This window comes from Chiroxiphia lanceolata, chromosome 4, assembly GCF_009829145.1.
Source record: "Chiroxiphia lanceolata isolate bChiLan1 chromosome 4, bChiLan1.pri, whole genome shotgun sequence".
In the NCBI taxonomy this organism is placed as follows: Eukaryota; Metazoa; Chordata; class Aves; order Passeriformes; family Pipridae; genus Chiroxiphia; species Chiroxiphia lanceolata.
The window spans coordinates 67,028,223-67,031,267 of record NC_045640.1 but is presented as its reverse complement, the minus strand read 5'-3'; the positions used below and the strand labels follow the sequence as shown (position 1 = coordinate 67,031,267).

At 38.9% G+C, this 3,045-nt stretch overlaps 1 long non-coding RNA gene across 1 annotated transcript; it reads right to left on the bottom strand.

The window, feature by feature from the left end:
• Positions 1-806: 806 nt before the first annotated feature.
• On the bottom strand, positions 807-2,590 carry LOC116786343. The gene is made up of 3 exons (XR_004356885.1): positions 2,464-2,590; positions 2,298-2,369; positions 807-853 (listed from the first exon to the last, which is right to left on the bottom strand). It is a non-coding gene; the product is annotated as an uncharacterized LOC116786343 (long non-coding RNA).
• Positions 2,591-3,045: the final 455 nt, after the last annotated feature.

The window sequence follows — 3,045 nt, the reverse complement described above, 5'->3', positions numbered from 1 at the left end:
TGGAGACAACGTTGATGGAAGCGTTCTAGGAGACGCAGGTGGTGGCGGTAGATGACCCATGATTCAGATCCGTAGAAGAGAGTAGACAGCACTATGGCTCTGTAAACACTGATCTTTGTACATTTCTTCAGGTGTTTATTTCACCAAACTCTTTTGTGGAGTTTTCCAAAAGCATTATATGCCTTAGCTAACCTGTTGTCTATCTCTCTGTCAATCTTACCATCTGAGGAGATGAGGCTACCTAGGTAATTAAACTGTTGGACTGATTTGAGCTCTGATTGGCCAATGGTGATACGGGGATGATGGAAGACATCCTGGGGTGCTGGTTGATAGAGAACTTCTGTCTTCTTTAAGCTGACTTCCAGCCCAAAGAGCTCAGCAGCATCTGCAAAGCAGGATGTTAAACGCTGCAGAGCTGCTTCTGTGTGGGCAACAAGGGCGGCGTCATCAGCATAAAGCAGCTCCCAGACAAGATGGTTTAAGGTCTTAGTGTGGGCCTTCAGTCGCCTTAGGTTGAAAAGGCTTCCATCAGTACGGTATCGAATGTAGATGCCGTCCTGATCATCGAGGTCTGCCGTGGCCCTTTGGAGCATTACGCTGAAAACGACTGTGAATAGGGTTGGTGCAAGAACACAGCCTTGTTTCACACCATTAGTTATTAGAAAGGCTCAGATATTTGCTACTAACTCAGTACTATTGAAATATTTCATGGTACCCCATTTTCAATCTCCTTCTTCTCTGTGGGGAGGGCTCTTTGGCCAGACTAGATGACAGATCATGCTCTTCCCTTGACTGAAGTACAGGGGAGACTTGGTGCCATCCCAGCATCTCAGGTTCCCCTGAGAGAGTTGGACTGCAAGAAGAAATGAAACTTTGTAGATACATTGATATGCTTCCCTTCATAGGGATTTGTTCAGACAGAATTAAAACGCAGAGTAATTATACAAGAATAAAATATTTTTTATCCTTGAAATAGAGTATCCACATGGGGGAGTTATATCAGCATAGCTATGGCACTGTAATTATCCTGTTAAAGCGAGGCCGCTCAGATTCTTCTTCCAGCTAAACCCCAATATGACCTGTTACCACAAGTGGGAAGAAAGAGAATAAAGCAGGTTCATTGGGCCCTTCATCGCCTCCCACGTAACACCTTCAGATAAAAACTGTAATTCCTGTGTGGATAAGAACAGCAATGAATGAAATAAAGTGAAACATAGAAGCTTTTTTTTGTACATTATTGAAATGTTCTGTTAACAAAATGAGCCAGACAAAAGATAGAATATGATGATATGGCACACTGCCGTGCTCTATGGAGATGTCTAAGCAGTTCTGAACACCTGGACTAGTGTAATCAGTAGCTTATTTTATTAGCACATTAAAATGCATTTTAAAAGCAGTATTTGCAATTCTAAAATATTTAATTTTAGAATTAAAAAGACATTTGAGAGATGAGAAAAATAGATGAGATTTTTAAAAATATGCAGTTTATTTACTTTGTTAACAAAATCTGGGTGACAAACAATAAGTCATTATTTCAAATTCACTCAGGAGATTAAATACAGTGCTCTCTCAGCGATCTGAGTCATAATTCTTGGTCAGATTCTCTCTTAAAATTCATATCTAATAATAAGAAATTTAAAATATCCCTCTAATTGCATCTTATTACAGTAACTCCCCAGTCATTTGTTCTCTAAGGCTTTAACACTGTATGTTATCAGTGTGTACCATAGTATCTCACTCCACTTTAATCTTGATGAAATCTGGTGTCTCTCCAAAAGTCTGTTGTTTGTAAAGTCGGTTCTTTGGAGCTCTTGTTTCTCTTGTTAGTTTACCTAAGTTGCTTTAAGTCATTCTCTTTTTCCTAGTGATATAATACTTTGCAAAAATATACAGATTGTATAAAGGAGCTGTCAATTATCTGATTGAGATAAGAGACATTGTCAAGAAGACACTTTATTAAAAAGGAATTGTGGATCAGTATCAAAGAAAGACTTGATATAAAATTGATATGGGTGAAGTATAAGGGTTAAAAATTCAATATGTGTCATTTATAAGTTCTTATAGTACAATTTGTAAAGTAGCTGCTTCAAGCTCTTCAGAGAAGGAGCCTTTCTTTTATACTCTTCTCTTTAGCACCTATCAGGATATAGATGCTCAGAGATATGGAAGTGATTAAAACAGCACTTATTAGTTTGACAAAGTAAGAATGTGGAATGTGGGAAACTTCTAAGAGGTCCAATCATGTAAAAATTAAAAAGAGAGTGAATAAACCCATGCTTATGGAGTAAAGAACACACCTCAAAGCACTAGTGGCAGCTTTGTCATTGTAGTGAGGTCACCAAGAAGTAACTATAGCTTTGGGGTAGGATCTGTGCAAGAGAAAAAGCAGAGAAACTAGCTGGCTTTTATTTCCAAATCTTGCACATCTCAAAACCATTTTGATGGTCTTTAGCAGCATCCCACCTGTGGAATACATGGCCAGCTCTAGCACCTGTAGCCTCAGCTCAGTGACACCAGTGAGAGAAGCAGAGTAGTGGAATCTTTTTCCCCCAGCCCCTTGGAGGTCTTGCCAGCAGCAGTGTGTTCCCCCAGTGCTGCTGGCCAGGTGAATCCAGCTAACAGCAGCTGGGTTTACAGGAACTGAAGGAAAAAGGTTCAAACGCTTCAGCTGGTTCATTACAGAATGCAGACAGGTAACAAAATCTATTCCTATATTTCCCTCTAGCAAGAATCTCAGGAGTCTGTGTGAAGGTTAGAGTAGAAGTAGATCATCTAGTCTGTAAAATTAGGAAGCATCAGCTTTATGATGACCTACGCAAACTTCATTTTTACACTTTATAGAACACATCCAGACTTCATTAGATATTGAGATCACCATTTTCCTCAGAGAGACTCTTTTTCACAGAGTCTACACAAGTTCTCACTCTCTTTAAAAACATGTTTTTCTAAGCTTTACCTTTGTCATAAATCCTTTAAAGAGATTAGGTTTGTTCACTGGATTTCATTTTAATATAATATGTGTTTTCAAGGTTGTTTCTTTTTTGT